Below are 17,135 nucleotides of genomic sequence, written 5' to 3' on the forward strand. Positions count from 1 at the left end.
TATCATCACCTTAGCCAATGGGCACTCTCATTCAGTGCTACACATTCTTGATACGTACACTTCTAATTCGATGTACCATGTTTAAAGAGTTGTGAGAATTGTTTTAGCAAAAAATAACAGAGCTATGCACAGCAAGACGATTGTTTTAAAAGATTGGCTAGGCCTGTTTCATTTTATAGTTGATTGCTTTCATATCTGAGGAAAAGAAAAGCTACCAACACCGTTTCATCTCTGTCACTTGAGTTTTTGTGTATCTTTTTTTATGCCAATCATTCCTCAGTTCGGATTTGAGAAAGGTTCAAATTTCCCTCTTTTTTCCCATAATGACAGAACTGTTGCTCAGGTTGGTTAACTCATTTTGATAGCATCACATCTACTAGACATGGGGTGGGGGAAGGTACCCTGAAAACACTGCCCAGTTGCCTTTCCCTGCCTTCCTGGCTAAGGCACTTGTTCCTCTTTTTCTTCCCTGCTGCTTCTGAATTTGGGCATTTTCCAAACACAGTCGCCTATTTGGTCTTTTAGCAGCATGAGAAACAAACCAGAGTTTCTCTTCAAAACTAGACCAAGTCATTCAGTTGCCCTGGAACACTTCAAAACACCCGCAGGTCTCTTGAACTTGACTTAAAGTATTAAGCAGGAGCGTTTTTGAATTAGTAGGCGGTCATATGTGAACCTAACAGCTTCGCTTAACCCACATGCTGAGAATTTCTTTCTCTCTCTTTCTTCCTTTTTTTTTTTAAGAGAGGGGGTGCTATTTTCAACATCACCCTCTGGTTTAGGAGAGCAAAAACATTTGCTTTCTGTGTGTGTCTGTGTCTTATTGCACGGCCACTGGTTCTGGTACTACAACACAAACACAGCAAACGTGCTTCTCTCCTTAAGCAGATCCATGTGGCAATTCACAACACAACCTAAGCAAGCACAATAAACAAACACATACACAATCATTCCACAGCACTGAGGCAGGCAGGGGGTTTCTCCAGGCCCTCCTGGACTCTTCCAGAATTGCTCATTAAGATTCTGAAAGGGGGAGGAGGTGCAGCTAAGAAAAGGTTGCTGCCAGGGAAGAGAAAGGGGAGGGGGGCGCTTGGCCTTTCCCTCTGAGAATCTCCCATCGCCAGATGTGTGTGTGTGTGTGTGTGCTGGGGGCGGGGGGAGTCCCCTGGGAGGATGCTTCCTGCAGACTTGGGGAGTCCAGAGGGTGGGTAGTTTGAAATACTTCAGGGCTGCTCTCGTGACCTCGCTGCAACTTCAGAGACTCGGGGAAGGTGAAAGGGTTGGGGAGAGGAGAGGAAAGAGGCTTGGAGGACGGGAGGGAGACACCCAGCCTCAGAGCAGGAGCAATCACCAGAGGCTCTGCCGGCCCCACAGCAGGGCTCAGCTCCGGGCGCCACCCTCTCCCCAGTGACCCCCTTCCCCACGCCCCCTCCCCCCCCAAAGACCCCAGGACTCTCCCCTAACCCTCCCGGGCCCGGGGCTCTAACTCTGCCCTCACTCTTTGCCACTTTCCCAAGCACTGAAGTGTCTAGCCAGGAAGGGGGATGGGAGGGGTGTTTCAAGAACAAATCGAATTGAAAGGCGAATTTATCTGTGCCTCTAGCACACACGCTGCCAGTTTTGCAGCCATGGGAAGGCAAGTCTCCAAGGGGTGGGCGATACTTGGGGCTGTGTTATTGAGGAAGGGGCTGCTTTTTTTTCTCTCTCTCTCTCTCCAAGAGACTCCAAGCAAGTGAAGGGGGAAGGGGGCAGCCTTAGCGCTTTCCACCAGGACTGCGAATAAAGAACGCCCCAGCTGGCGAGGGCTGGCTCCGGCTGCTGGCTGATGATAAGGACGTGGACCGGTTACCTGGGCAGGGTCCGAACTGCAGCAGGTTAGTCGGGTGAGTCGTCGGGGATTTTACAGAAGCCCCAGCCGGCGGCTTTGGCCGTCAAAGTCTACAAACCCCCCACGCAGGAACCTTGCACCTCTCACACACGCCTCCTTTCGCCGGGCTCCCGCGACCTCGGCGGGCGAGGGGGTGCGGGCCGGCCGGCCGCGGGCGCCGGCGCGGGCCCCCGCTCGGTCCCCGCGCGCGCGGGGCCGGCCTGGCGCCGGGGCTGGGCGGCCGGGCCGGCGGGGCACTCACCGGGCCGGGCGGCGAGGGGCCGGGGCGCGCCCGCGGCTAGCCGGAGCGCCGGGGCGCCTCCCTGTGCTCTTGGTAGCGCCGGTCCGCACTCCGTGTGACCCAGGACGTCATGATGCCCGTTTTCTCAATGACAACTTGGCAGGAGAAGAGAGAGGCTGCCAGGGTCTCCTCGGGCGCTTACGTGGTAGGTGCACGTTTTCTGTTTGCATGCGATTCTCGCTCTTTGGAAAAAATAAATATGATTTTTTTTGGGGGTGGGGGGAGGGTGGGAAAAAAAATCCCCGGCACTGTCATTTGATTGCCTTAGTGCGTGGGCATAATTGGACGCCTCTGGGTGTGTAGAGATATACGTGGATGCGCGTGTGGGGTGCTTTTTTTTTCCCCTTTAAATCCTGCTGCCGCCGCCGCCGCAGCAGCCGCTGCAAGCGGAAAGCAAGCATGCGTTCATCTTTTGTCTTTCATTTTACCTTCAGGGTGACATTCAGGGCCAACGGCTCCCCTTTTGACCGTCGCCAAGCCCCGCCTGGGCAAAATAAATGTTAAAAACGCAGGGGGAGGGGGAAAAAGGAGACCCTGCAGCCCGAATGCTGCGACTTCGATTCTTGGCGGCTGTCGCACCCCAACCCTACCCGACCCACCTCCCACCTCGGAAAATCCGTCTCCCCTTCTACCCACCGGGCCCGGCCGAGAATCACACCAGGACGGCGCGGAGAATCCACCCGGGGCCGGGCGCGCAGCGTCGCGGCTCGCACTTGCTGACTTGCATCTCTCAGTAGCATTCCCTGCGTGTAGGCCTCTCACAACTGGAGCTATTTTTGTCTTCCAGAGATGTTCTTTAAAGCCTTTTAAAAATGGGGAGGGGGCAGGGAGGGAAAAAGGAGAGAAAGACAGACAAGCCCAAAGCCCTGCTGGAAGGACCCTATGGGTACGTCACAAAATTTGGGGGGATTCCTGGCAACAGGGAAGTTTTGGAGGGCAGAAGGGATAACTAGCTTTCATTTGGATTATTCTGCAACAGCAGGAAAACTTTTTTTTTTAAATACAAAGCTGGCTCTTCATTATGTTTCTCATTTTTTAAAAATTGTGTTCTCTAGAATCAGTAGGAAAGACCTCGAGAATAATCCTTAATATCTGTTTCTGCAAACATAAGGAAATGTATTTTAGATGGTGTGGGCACATGACAGGTAAACACACCTCTCTTCTTTTTAGAATATTTAGTCTGCCTTATTTTTACACTGGATATTCTATGGAGCTTCTGTTAGTCATAAAACTGCACATATTACTCATCATGTCTGTATTACTGATAAATGAATAGCTAGTGCCAGGTTTGGCAAATGCTTTGCCTCTTCTTTATTACTAATTGCCCATTTGGAGGAGCAGAATGGCCTTGGCATTTTTTCTTCCAAGCCTGCTGTTGAACTTCACCACCATCCTGTATTGGTAGTCACTGTTCCTACTGATTACAAATTCCTAAAAGATGACAGCAGAAACCGAGACTGCAAAACATAAAGCGCAGAGGAGAGTGTGGAATCTGGAAAGCAAAGCTGATTGGGAGAAAAACTTTTTGAACTCATCCAAGATAATCTGCAGCTGCTATAGGTTTAAAAATAGTTCACCTATTTGAGAGGTTGACTAAGTTTAATGAAAATAGCAAGTAACTGTTTAGGTCCCTCTCCTTTAGAGTCACAGTTCAAGAGTCACCCACAAATTCTATAGGCAAGTCAATGTAATTATGCCAAGACCAGATATTCACGATTGGAGAAGAGCCTTGCTTCAGTAGACTTACAAAGGGTCTGCGGACGACTGGCTAGTGGCCAAATCTCAACACTTGACCAGTGACTCTGCAACCTCTTCAATTAGGCATAGCTCCCTTACTCTGTTTACCATTCTCCTGGGAATGCCAGGAGGGTGAATTGGCACAGTCTCGTCGGGGGCCTAGAGGTTATCAGGGTCAAAGAAGATTCTAGAGAGGGCAAGGGCCTAGACAGAAAACAGAGTACGGATCATCCATAAATGTTACTGGTAACTTTTCAGGAACCTATCCAAGAGGTACTCATCAACATTCAGTCTATGAACATGGTGCTTCAGGGGTTTTACTCATAACCTCGGAAGAGGCCCCTTAAAGACCCGCTTGCAAAGGAGAAGAACCATAAAAATTTGACCTAACTGTAATCCCTTGAAATCCAATTTTATTATTTTCTTTCAGACAAATGCCTTTCATGCCGTTGGTCATAAAACCTCCTGCCAGTGCTGGCAGCCACATGGATTTCTTACCCGGAGACGAGATGTTTGAGTAACTAGCAAAGGGTAGAGGCAGAGTACTCAAGATCTCTAAAGGTAGGAATTAATCCTTCCTACGTCCCGTCTCTTAAACCAACTCCTTTGCCTAAGAACGGTGCTCTGTTGTTCAAACTTCGCAGACTGCTTTCAAGTCTTTGTTTTCTGGCTTTACCCTAAATATAATAGTAAATATTACCATAGCATGTACTGTGTAACTACCCAAGCAAACCAAAAGGCAAAAAAAAAAAAAATGCTTCCTCGGGTGGCCTGAAGGCATAGAGGCGCTCTTCTAAACATCTTGCTTGTCCTTGAAGCATGTAATCCTACGTAAATCCTCTCAAACCATGGAAACTGAGGCGCAGAGAAAAGTAATTTGCCCAAGTTGCACAGCTGGGATTCAAATTCAAGTGCCTCTTGCCATCCAGCTGTCAGCTTGCTGCCCCGCCTCTTCAGCCTTATTTCCAGCCTTATGTCCACACGCGCCTGTGTTTCGGTCAGGCCCGTCACCCACTGCCCATCTCACACGCTCTGTTAGCTCCTAATCCAATGCCATTGCCCCAGTGCTCATTTCACCAGCGTATTCCAAACCCTCTTTCTGCCCCTTGACTATCCAAATTGTATACATGGGTCACGGCCAAGGTGGGCCTACCTGACCCAGGGAGCCAGTCTTCGGTATTCTTGGGTGTATTGGACATTCTCTCCTTCTCTTTTCCAGAATGCTCACTATGTAAAGGATATCAACGTCCTTTCAATGTTCGTGGGGTTGTGGTGGTTGTTTTTTTATTATTCCTTCTTCACCCCGCAATTCCTTTCTGACAGGATAATGCCCTTTTTTCCCCTGTCTCTTCCAGTTTGGCTAACATAGTACCAAGTACAACACTGGCTCTCATTAAATAGTGCTAATACATTAATCGACACAAAATTGACCTTGGGAGACCTATAATGCCACTTTCCTATTTGACAGAGATTGGAAGTTTTATGTAGGAAAAGTTTTATCCATTTAACTGAAGAAAAAGAAAGCATGTTTCTCCATATTTCAGACAGTCCTTAGAGAAAACCAGGTAAGATCAGAGTGAAATTATTTAATTGGAGAAACGTATTAAAATGAAGTAGAACCTGGATGTGTGTGAAGAGGCACATATATAACTGTAAACTTAAACATTATGACTTTTTAGCTGTTTTGGGCCTTTTTCTGCTATATTTTGAATTTTCTGAGTATCAGGAAATTATTTTTTCTGTTTAAAAAGATAGGAAAATAAGTGGGAGCAGTAGTCAGGAGACCTGTGATCTCATCTTGGATCTGCTACTGGAAAGATGCTGGGAAACTCAGGTAAAATTAACAAAGTCCCGATTTCTATATAGATCAACATAGCTCAGAAAAAAAAAATCCATATACAAAAATATGTCCAAACTTATATTTGTCAAAATTATCCCATTTATGTGAGATGAAATGATTATTAACTAATAGCCAAGTGTGCCAGTTAAAGTATTATTAGTCATCATTCATGCTTGCCTACAACCCACTTTCTAACTTGAAAAAAGTTGTTCAGACTGCATTTAATATGGAAACAAACCATTTTGCATGGATGCCTTCAACTCATGTGTGATTGAATTAAATCATGAAGCTCCTAGAAGAGCACGAGTCTACAGATGAAGGCGCTTGAGGGCTAGAACCAGGATAGGACATTTTTTACATTTCCTGATTTTGACTAACTTTGAGCAAGCCCCTCCCTATGGTCTTTTCCTTATTTATTAATTTGTTGAATAATTATAACTGGTCTACTTTTCACAAGGTTCTTATTAGGCTAAAATGAAATGCCAATGCAACATAATATTATTATGACAGATGTGCCTCATTGTACACCGGAAGGGTCATTTCACTGAAAAGCTGTACAGAATTTGTAGAGCTTGTGAAGACAAGAATTCAGGACCCGTGGCTGAGGATCCAAGTTGATTTTACTTCCCAGAGTCCTGTAGCTAGTTAAGAACAGAATCGGGAGTACAGTGAAAATCAATTGCTCTGTCCAGAGCCCACAGTGCAAAAGACGTAGTACAAACTATGAGGAAGTATTAGAGCCAATCAGACCTCCACCGGGAACGAATTCATTAGAACATTTATTTAAGATAGAAATATACACCATGCCTCTGACATACAAGAATGAAAACAATTTCATATAAAGCAGGGGTCCTTAATCTAGAGTTCACAGAAGCTTTAAGGACCCATGGATGGGTTAAGACAGTCTTGAAACTGTAGGCAAAATTTGTGCCTCTCTGTGCACGCGTGCTGTTCTCAGAAGACTCGTAACTTTCATCACATTCTCAGAAGAGTACGTGACTCCAGAACCACTGAGGAAAGAATCGTTTATTTAAAAACTGAACTTAAAGAGACTAACACATTCATTTAAGCCAAGTGTCATGCTGGCTCTAACATATACAGTATATCATTATCACCAGTATTCACAGTGATGGCATTGAGACGTGAGAGAAGCTCTGCTAATCAAAGAAATTTATTTTCAAGGTGTTTTACTTTATTGACACAGAAAAAATTCTAACCAGACTTTTAGAAATACTTGCAGGTACTTGAATTAAAGTAAGAAGAGGGTTCTGTTTTTAAGCAAGCTGGACGAGTCTCCATGTGCTAAGAAAGGTGGATTAGTGGGGGAGAATACTCTAGGTTCAGGAGCCCACCTAGTAGCCCACTGCCGCTGGGGCAAAGAAGGAGCGCTCCAAAGCAGCACTGGAGCAGTGGACGGGGTAGAGGGATTGGCTGGCAGGGCATTGGAATCAACAAGCTGCGGCAGTTGCTTAGGCAACTGAATAAATGGTACGGTATTAAAAAGGTATAGATAAAGGTTATGCTAAAAAAAATAATGGGTTTGGTTTGGGCTATGTTGAGTTTAAAGGCTTGTGGAAGTACCCAATACCACGGGCCTTTGGAAAGATTTAGAAGTAACATTTATTTGGGAATTGTCAGAGAATTGGCGATGGCTTAAGCTGATAAAAAAAAAAAGGTGGAAAAAATAGGAATGCAAATGATTTAGGGGAGGTTGAAAGAAAGTTGCATTTATTTGAATAAAACATAATTTTTAAATGCAAAATTATGTAACACCTAAGGCAAAATAGTGTTGGTGATTTTACATATTTATAGACACCTGTTTTTGTACCAAACATTTCTGAATATAGCTATAAATCTCAGAATTTTATTTTACACTTGAGATTTTCTAGAGGTCTTTTATTTGAAGACTCTTTTTTCCATTTGAGGTAGTGCATTTAGTGCCTGGATTCAGAAGGGAGAAAGAATTTTTCTTGGCAGCCAGGTTCAACTGGAAAAAATAATCAAGATGTCACCTGATGACATAAGTTACCAACTATGTTCTCAGTTACGTTGACCTGCCAGTTGCTGAACCAGCAGTGTCATGGAAAGAACATGAAACTTGGAATCCTAACCCTTGAGCCTCAGTCTCACTTCTGCCCTTTGGAGACTCGGGGCACATCATTCGACTTCTCAAAACCTGGATGTTTCTCTTTCAAAACTGCCCCACCATCTCCTGCCTTCCCCGAGCATTCACGTCTGGAGCCCCAAACGAGTGGCGTGGCTGAGCTCAACCACGGGCTCCCAAAGTCGTCTCCCTGGTGAACTCCTCCAGGACGATAGCTTCCACCGTCCTCCCCCTGACAGCAGGGTGGCCCATCACTCCTCTCTCCTTCCACCAGGCCCTTCTGTGGCTGGACTTTTCACACTCCAATTATTGTTGGTATGGCTGTTTTGGCTACTCAGCAGTAAGTGCTTTCAGGGGAGCAGATGCTTGAGTTGTCTTTTTTATGCCTGGAGCCTGACACACAGTAGGTGCTCCATAAATGCTAAATGGATCAGAGAGTATCAGGGGATAGCATTTGCCTGCATCAGCTCCCGAGCCGGGGAGTGGAGAACGAGAACCCAGAAGCTTCACTGACAGGCCACAGTCTGTAGGATGCAGCCGCTCGGCTCAGACGGGGCCTTCTTTCCCACACGACACACACATTTATGGTTCACTCTGCTGCCCTATGGGTCCAGATCAAATGAGAGAATAAAGCCTGTTATTCCTCCATCAGATTTAAGCTTAAAATACAAACACGGCCCTGACCTCCAAAAATGTTAATCCTGACTTTATTGGACACGGATTTATAAATGCTTGAAACCAGGTTTTGCCAGAAAGCTGAGGAAAATGAAGAAGGTGGCCCTGTGTCCCTGCAGGAGGGTTTGAACGACCATCCCAGTGTGGTGGGAAGGACCCAGAAAGCAGAACCAAATGCTGTGTTTTCAAATTCCTGAGGAAGTACCTTGAGCTCTGCACGATCATTTACCTCATCTTTAAAGTGGAAATTATGATAGCTAAGTATCAGGAGAATTAGATGAGATCGTGCATACGAAGACATAATGCCTTGCTCAAAATGGATGCTGATAAGAGCAAACTCCACCCCCCCTCTCCCTTTCTTCCTTCTTGCCTGTTTACCTCTCTGGGAAAAAATGAGAGTCGAGTTCAGCAATTTGTAACCATGATAGACTTGTCAGATTTTCTCTGGGCCAGGCTGCTAAAGAAGAGGCTCGCCGGGATTAGCTTATCTCAGTACTTCCCAAACTTGGCTGCATGCTGAAATCGCTTGGAAAGTTTTAAAAATCCTGATGCTCAAGTCATACCCCCTTATAATTAAACCAGAATATCTGAGGGTTGGCGCAAGGTAACAGATCCTCAGGGGATTCCAGTGCACAGCAAAGCCTGGGGACCACTGGTTAATGTGGAGAGCCGGGTCTTGGCCAGTTAACTGCTGGGAGTGACTCCAAGTTATGGCTTCTGGTCCAAATCGGGACAGTTCTCTACTGTTTCACAGACCCAGTATTCTTACTCCTTCCCCTTCATCCCTCTTTCGCCAAGATCTTCATAAATGAACCCTAGGCAGGGGAGTAAGAGTGGATTGACTCATCACAAGTACCAAAAAAAAAAATCAAATAAAAAAGCACAGAAAACATCTGTATTTGTAATACTTTAAAACTGACTAGGTGCTTTAAGCACCTTATTTTATTTAAGCTTCACAATGCCGAGTAGGTGGTATTATTAGTATGCTCAGTTTACAGACAATAAAACCAAAAATAAGGAAAGTTCGACTTGCTCAGGGATAAAAAGTAGCAGAATCAGGTCTCACGCTCCAGTCCGGATTCCAGAATTGGTGCTTTTGTCCTGGTACGGTCCTGCCTCAGGAGCCTTAACAATATTCGTCAGCAAGGACTTGGCCATACTCGAAGGGCAGGTCAGAGCCAGGGCTCGGCCACGGCCTGGGAGCTCCAGAATGTTCAGGAAGAAAGGAAGGGAGGAAGAGGTGGTCAAATATATTTGGGTCGAGGAGGGTTCTTTCTAGCAGGCCTTTTCAAATTCTTTAATAGTCTATCAAGCATTGTAAACTTCTAAAACTTATCATCTCCAAACCTACTGAACATTGAGAGCCTTATCGACTCAGCATTTCTCAGGACTAACGGTCCGTGGAACGCCCTTTGATAAATGTTGCTTTGGCTTTTCCTCACCTGGTTCAAGACTTTGCTCCATCTCTCCGTGAGGGCTCCCTGGATTACCTTCTTCAAAACTGAAACACCCCCTTGTCCCCACCTCCGTCCTCACCACCCCCTTCCCTGCTTTATTTTTCCCTGTAGCACTTGATACAGCACTTCTGATATGCTTCCTAATTTACTTATTTAGATGACTGTCTGCTGTCCCTTCTGTGTCTGTGAACTCTCTGAGGGTTATGTTTTCTTCCCCACAGAGATATCTCCAGCACCTGGAAAAGCACCTGGCACAGAGTAACAGCTCAATAAATACGTGGCAAAGGCATGAGCGACTGGCCACAGGGAAGTGTAACAGGGAAGAAGTTCAGACGAAAGCATCTTCTCCACAGTTAGGTGCTCTTTAAGAATATTGAGAAAGCTTTCAAATATTAGTCATGCATCAGAATGACCTAATGAAGTGGTTATCACCCTGACCTTGTAGGAAAATAAAGTGAGAATTAACACGATTGTATCTGCAAACAGAACAAAGAATTGGTAAGCTTGTTAAACTAGAATCAATTCTTTTAAAACCTCTGTGTAATGTCTGTGGGAGAAGACATATATGTCTTGATGGATATTTCCAGCTGAATCTGTAAAACCTAATAAAAATAATGCAGACAGTCATGAGTGGCACTGAAGCCTCATCTACCAAGCCAGGAAACTATTTTCCACCCCCCTAAACCAGACCAACCTGAGACATAAAAATTCAGAAGATCCCTGAGAAAGCAATGATGATCATTGCCTATATTCAGATTCTCCACAGGTCAAATCAGATGCTGAGAATTCTAAAGAATTCTTCATGAATTCAAGGGAATTTTAATGGAAGCCAGTCTGTAACATGAGTGTTAGTTGGCCCTCTGCCATTTTACAAGGGCTCCACTATATAACAGCTCTTTGCATAATGTAGAGTTTCCTCTGTAAAGGTTGAAGCTCTGTGAACAATTCAAATATAAGCAAGGATGATGATGGTCCATTGAGATCAGAAAATCAACCCAATTGACTGAGTCCTCTCCAAACCCAAAGAGTAACAGTAAAATGGAGAATGCACAGAAATAATGTTGGGTGAATTCTCTGCCCCTCTGTTTTCCTTTTACTCCAGAAAAATCACATTTATGAAGTGAAGCTCTTAGTAATAGCCATGGTATTTTTTAAACTCACCAGAAACTACAAGTCCAAATGAACATAGCCCTTCAAAATAGGCACTTGGGGAAGCTATATAATTACTTCAGTGGTCCAGAGATCGTGCAAAACATTTTGGGAATTCCTTTTTTAAAATCACCTTCATAGCTGGTTTAGGATTCACACAAGAAAACCAATATCATTACTTTACGATTGTACTTTATATGAAAAAATATACCCCAGTTCAGTCCTAGGCCCGTTGATTGTAAGAGTATACATATCGGCCGAGGCTCGCAAGCTTGGTTGGCCAGTAGAGTGGGTCAAAACCAGTTGCTCATCAGAATCTCCCAGGTGTTTATTAAAGAACCAGAGTACCAGCCTGTGCCTGAAATGCTGGGTAGTAGGTCAGGGCTGGGACCTGGGAGTCTGTTTTTGAACAATCACCCCAGGTGATTCTGATGCATCCAGTTTTCTTTGTGAACTACAGATTTATAGTGCCTTGCTGCTAGGACAAGGTATGAGACTTCATCTACTCTATGTCCCCAAAGCCCACACCTCTAATTCCAGTCACGCATTTGCTCAACCAGGATCCCTTGAGCCCTTACTATTTTTCTTTTACAAAGAGGAAATGGTTGGTGATAAACTGGTGAAAAGGTGTTAATAGTTTGCTCAAAAACACATTCCTATTGGATACTTCTTATTTTTCAGCATGCTTTCTTGACCAACATCATGGCTCCAATCTTTTCCTTGAAGGCAGTCCAAAAGAGAATGAAGAGTGCTGGTTCCAGAATAAAACTGTCTAGAATCAAACGCTTGACCCACCACTTAATTGGGTGACCTTGGACAAGTTACACATCTGCTCTGTGCCTTAGTTTTCCCTGTCTGTGAAGCGTAGCTAATAGTAGTACCTACCTCATAGAAAAGCTGAGAGGACTACACAAGATAATGTATATAAAATCTTTAGCACAGTGTTTGTAATTTCCAATAAACACTAGATATTGTTATTTTAATAATTTTATGCTAGTGATTTATTTTTATTTTTATTTTATTATCTTTAAAAAAAATACATGGATCACACAAAACATTACATTAAAAAATATAAGAGGTTCCCATATACCTCACTCCCCACATCTCCCACTCTTTCCATATCAACAATTTCCTTCATTAGTGTGGTACATTCAATGCATTTGATGAATACATTTTGGACATTGCTACACAGCATAGATTATAGTTTATGTTGTAATTTACACTCTCTCCCAGTCCACTCAGTGGGTTATATCAGGATATATAGCGTCCTGCCTCTGTCCCTGCAATATCATTGAGGACAACTCCAAGTCCCGAAAATGCCCAATATCACACCTCTTTTTCCCTCTCCCTGCCTTCAGCAACTCCTGTGGCCATGACTGTGAGCAGCAAAGGAAAAACAATTGGGAATTTGAACCAAAGATTAATTAAATTTTGTATCTGGTCATTTTGAAATGCTTACAGGCATCTATGTATTAATAGTAAAGAAGGGGGCTAGGATTTCAGATTTAGAGTTTATGATTTAAGAATCATTAGCTAGTCACTACACATATTCACTTAGTTATAAAGTCATGTAGATTTTACTTTGACAATTTAATTTTCCTCTCTTGCATGTTTGATTTAAACCAACATTTATTAAGATATTACTGCATGCCAGGCATTGTCCTAAACACTGTATATACATTAATTTTTATAAATATTACATGGACCTTCTGAATTTCATGTTATTATCATTTCCATTTTAAGATGTAAAAATTGAGGCACAAAGAGGTTAGGAAGCTTGCCCAGGTTGAAGTAATTCTCAGAACTGGGAGTCAGAGCTGGAGGTATGACAGAGCTTTGCTTTCCCCCACTACACAGCCGCTGCTAATATTTTTATAATAATAATTAAAATGTGTTGACTTCTTAGCTTAATATACCCTCACAACCACCTTATGCTGTAGACGCTCTTAAAACTCCTCTTTTCCTGGGATGAGGCAACTGCCATCTACAGAGTATGTGTTGCTACTTCTCCAGTTCAGGTCTTCATTAGCCTGAGCAGGTAAAATACCTGCCCATCTTATTCTTTGTACCTCCCAGTTGAAATTTTTCCAATCACTTCCCACCCATCTTTCAGTTATCAGTCATTTACTCTTTAATTGAACAAGCATTTACTAATACCAACTAGATTCTAGGTAATATTTTCCTAATCCATCACTCACACCTCCAAAGGTAAGTCTGACATGGCCATGGCCTTGCAAGGAGCACTGAATTTCTGGAGGAGGTGAGTGCATCAATACAAAGAGTAACATGTGTGCTATAGACGGGTGCACAGAAAAGACCCCTAAGGCAGCATGGGGTTGAATGAGGAAAAATAGGTCAGAGAAGGTTTTCTAGGGACGCCAAGAACAAGCTTGGAGAACTAGTAGAGTCACCCAGGGAGCTGATGAGGGAGAGAAAAGAAAATGATGAAAGGTTCTTCTTAGCAGAGAGGCAAGTATGAAGAATAAATGCTCAGAGACAGCTGTCAGGATGCTGCGAGCAGGAGCTCGCATTTGCTCCGTGTGGCTTCTGCCATTCTGTGTGAAGCAGGTTTGGAGACTCGATCAGCAAGCATGAGCTGGGATTTGTCTTGAGGGTTGGGTCACACATAAGGACACAGCTTGTATCTGGTCAGTGTATGTTTTCGGGGGATTGCTTGGAGGGGATGGAGAGCTTGTTGAGATTATGGGGGCTAAAGCCTCCTCCAGCAGTCAACCTTGGCCCAACCACTGGTATTCCCGGACCATGAAGTACCAAGAAGCAGAGAGTAGGGAATTGGACAACTTCTCAGCCACCTTAAAGAGTCTAGATTTCTTGCTGCAATGGGCAGCAATTAAAGGATTTTGAAAAAGGGAATGATATGATTGTATTTGTGTCTAAGAATAGATGAGTCAAGTGACTAATACCACTCCCTCCCTCACAATCCTCATGCCCAAAGAAGCAAGTTTAACTTCCTCAGCATTCCACAAAAAGGGTCTAAGCCTAAAGGCCCAGAGGTGCCAGGAAATTTGTTCTGCTCAAGAAACAGAAAGCAGACCCATGTGGCTGAAAATTCATAGAGCATGAGATCAGCGAGTCGGACCATGTGTCCTGTAAGCATTGGAGTTTACTCTTAAGGGGACGTGAGGCATCAGAGGGCCCTGAGAAGGAGAGCTACTGGACCCGACTTATTTTAAAAGAATCACTCAGATTGTTCTGGTCCCGGGAGCTCTCATATAATTTGTTGTAGTTGTTCCTAGAACAAGGTCCCTGCAAGCACATGCTCAAGCCTAACTCCCAGTCCTGTGGATATGAACTCATTTGTAAATGGGATCTTCAAAGACCCTATTAATCATAAGATGAGGCCAAAATGAAACAGGATGGGCTTTAATGCAATATGACCAAAGAGCTTAAAAGCAAAGGAAATTTGGGCACAGTAGGAGGAATGAGAAGGAGACAGAAGGCAGATGCTATGTGACAGAGGAGCACCAGCAGGAACGCCTGAACACTGTAGACTTTGGAGAAAGCATGGCCTACTGATCCCTTGTTTTTGGACCTCTAGCCTCCAAAACTGTGAGACAATAAATTCCTGTGGTTTAAGCCAACTAGCAGCCCCAGCAAACTAAGATGATGGCCTAGGGGAATTCAATGATCTGAGCCTCATTTCCTCATCTGCTCAATGAAGATGATTCCTGCAACACAGTGTTGCATAGGGAGAGATGAATGAGATTAAATGGGTGAAGGCACTTCGTGAGGTATGATTATCTGATCAGCCAGCTAGTCACCAAGCAAGCCACAGAACTAGTGTGTCTTGAAGTGGAGACAGAGGTAGGAAAGGGTCAGGAGCTGCAAGTGTTGGGTGGCACAGGGCGCTGGGCTTCAGAGTAGGGAGAGTTGGAACAAAAGAGTGATATCATCATGTGATGAAAAACAGCAGTTTTCCCATTCATAATACATTTCATATATGGTATTTTGGAATTTTAGGAATTTTACAATGGAATAATAATATTGTAAACTCCTGACTTGAAATTCTACTCTTTGTCAACTCTATGATTGTGATTTCTTCTTTAGGGATAAGTCTTTAGTGGTGAGCAGCAAATACTAGGGAAGAGTGTTGAACAATAATGGATTAAGCATGGTAAATTGGCTAAATAAAGTAAATTAAATATCCTGTTTACTTCCTTTCCCCATAACCCTAATTCCTAAACCAGACCCACATGCAAATCCAGCTCCATTCCAGGGCCCTATATCCATCCTCTTGAAGCAATCCAAGAAGAATAAATATGTCATCATCATCATTCTTCTGGTCTTGTGATAATTGAACTCCTTATTCTTATAATTAAATGCCTACTTTGCTCTGGATATAAACTTTACAGCCAATAAAAGACAGCTATCATATATCGAGCTCTTAGTGTGGTTCAGACATGTGCTAAATGCTTTATTATATTTGACATCACAATATTCCCATGAGGTAGGTATGATATGGACCTAAAAGTAGGAAGTTGAAAAGATTAAGTAATTTTCCCAGGACTATGCATTTAGCAGGTGTTTGGACCGGGATCTGAATTCACCTGTTTATCTCCCAAACTTCAATCACCATGATCTCTGTACTGGAACTGGGCTCCTGAGTGCTGGTCCTCTGTAAAACTTGGAGTCTGTCTTTCTGGATTGCTGTTGATTGGTCTCCCCTGGACTCCCTGGCTGGCTAGAATAGCCACCACCTACCACTCCCTGGACATCCCTGGTGGTGACGCCTGCTGGAGCTCCTCCATGGCAACAGGTTCTGTACATTGTTCTCCTGCTTAGCCTTCCTCCCCCATCCTGCACATGGGAAATCACCCTGGCACCTCCACCATCCTCATAGCCACCTCTCATCTTGAGTCTCAGTATTTCCTGCCCCATGATTACTAAGCATGTAAAGTTGTTAGCTCTGTGACCTTGGAATCTCCTGCGAAGAATGGCTGCTGTCACGGAGCAAGATACCAGTAGAACATACTCACTTTCACCCTATTCCACCTTCTAGATGAATACTATAAATCCTGAAATGATATAATTATCATTTTAAGAACTGAATCACACTGACTGAATCAGACTGTGGTGAATTAAGTTGTCTATGTAGAGAGTAGACTATAATGCAACACCCCCAAATTGGCACCCAAAATGGTAGATTTAATTGGCATGACTAAAAAAAGTTCTTTCCTCCAAAAGCAAAAGAAAAATTTTACACCCTGAGATTAAGTATAAGACAATTGTAAATGCGATAATCTCTGAACAATAGAGTTCAACCTTTTTAATCAAGGGAACCATTGTTTTTCAAATGCAATCATACTTGGCATCTCAATATAAAACAGAGGTCAGATGGGAGCTTCTCTCTTGAGTTGGGGTATGAAACCCAGAACCACCTATTATTGATCCTCTCTGCCCCACCACAGCTCAGAAAGCCCCAGTTTGTACACACACAGAGGGGGTGGGGCTGGGGGAGGAAACCTGGGCTCGGTCTTTTTCCAAAGTGACTTTATGGCTAATTCCTGAGAGCATTTAATTAAGTATGAACTGAGATGACAGGGCTGCCAAAGACATTGATGGTTGTACTTTAGGTCTGGGATATAAGGGAAGAAGAAGAGCTCTGCACTGTACTAGGACAAAGAGCCTCACCTATCAGGAGGAATTTTTTGAAAAAAAAAAATTCCCTTAGCTGTCTTCTTGGTAACATGAACTATCCTGTTACAAGCAGCTTGACCAGCCTGAAGTTTTGCTGACGTGGGGATACTTGGCTTTGAATTTTGCCTCCCTCCCCCTGTGACCATTACCCTGACTCCAACCTTACTCTGCCTGTAACCTTGACAACCTCCTTTGGCTGACTTTGAATTGTGCCAAACTCACTCCTATTGCTGTGATGTGGAAAGCACCATGAAAATTCCTCATGGTAAACAATAGATTTTGCTTAATTTTATGATTTGGCATCCTTTATACCCCTATCATGACATAAAAGTCAACCTTCCCTTAGC

The 17,135-nt window shown here is 43.9% G+C and overlaps 2 long non-coding RNA genes across 4 annotated transcripts in view; both read left to right on the top strand.

Moving 5' to 3' along the window:
- The window catches only part of LOC131273096 (uncharacterized), a 28,591-nt gene extending 12,245 nt beyond the window's left edge, over positions 1-16,346 (top strand). The window contains exon 7 of the long non-coding RNA XR_011645568.1: positions 13,169-16,346. This is a non-coding gene — a long non-coding RNA (uncharacterized lncRNA). The remainder of the gene's footprint in view (positions 1-13,168) is intronic.
- Positions 1,220-12,116, top strand: LOC101419738 (uncharacterized). 3 transcript variants are annotated; one of them, XR_011645569.1, is made up of 6 exons: positions 1,220-1,271; positions 1,722-1,874; positions 2,206-2,313; positions 4,336-4,466; positions 10,203-10,479; positions 11,812-12,116. It is a non-coding gene; the product is annotated as an uncharacterized lncRNA (long non-coding RNA). The 3 variants fall into 3 exon arrangements; XR_009180246.2 differs by lacking the exon at positions 1,220-1,271 and having other exon boundaries at positions 1,459-1,883; XR_188680.5 differs by lacking the exon at positions 1,220-1,271 and having other exon boundaries at positions 1,460-1,874.
- Positions 16,347-17,135: the final 789 nt, after the last annotated feature.

The sequence above is a fragment of the Dasypus novemcinctus genome, chromosome 13, assembly GCF_030445035.2.
Source record: "Dasypus novemcinctus isolate mDasNov1 chromosome 13, mDasNov1.1.hap2, whole genome shotgun sequence".
Classification (NCBI taxonomy): domain Eukaryota; kingdom Metazoa; phylum Chordata; class Mammalia; order Cingulata; family Dasypodidae; genus Dasypus; species Dasypus novemcinctus.